This window comes from Penaeus japonicus, unplaced genomic scaffold (assembly GCF_977035675.1).
Source record: "Penaeus japonicus unplaced genomic scaffold, GWHDUDI00000001_assembly GWHDUDI00000023, whole genome shotgun sequence".
NCBI lineage: Eukaryota > Metazoa > Arthropoda > Malacostraca > Decapoda > Penaeidae > Penaeus > Penaeus japonicus.
This window is the reverse complement of record NW_028234425.1, coordinates 23,685,441-23,686,180: the sequence shown is the minus strand read 5'-3', so window position 1 is coordinate 23,686,180 and position 740 is coordinate 23,685,441.

The following is a 740-nucleotide window of genomic DNA, read 5'->3' as shown; positions in this document are numbered from 1 at the left end:
AAAGCATATCTGTGAAGGATTTTTTTCTTTTTTTTTTGTTAGAGTGAATGTGTGGATTTTTGTGACTAAATGTAAAAATGGCGATGTGTTTTTTCATGGTTTTGGTCACACAAAAATATATCTGAATTGACTTAACATCTCGTGTGCATTTTCTAACAGAAATAAGTTTTATCTTTCCAGGCGTTTGAGCCTTGCACTTTGCATTAAAAGAACTAACTTTTCTTTCATCGAAATTATGCTACAAGAACTTGCAAAAAGTCAAAAGCATTGGAGGTGGAATCAGACACTTACACCCCATGACCTCTAGTGCTATTGGTACGACCATACCGGAAATTCTAGCTCTTATGGGGGGTGGGGGTAGAGAGAGAGAGAGAGGGAGATCAGCAGGCATTCAACCACTGACATATACATAAAGTACATTTTTTGTTGTATGTATCTGTATATATATACATATATGTTTATACACATATATATAGATATATAAATATCTGTATATATATTTATATATGTATATGCATGTACACACACACACACACACACACACACACACATATATATATATATATATATATATATATATATATATATATATAAATGTGTGTCTGATTGTATGTATATATTTATAATTGTATACATACATGTGTGTGTGTATATATATATTCATACATACATATATATATGCATATATATATTCATACATACATATATATATGCATATATATACATATACATTTGCATAT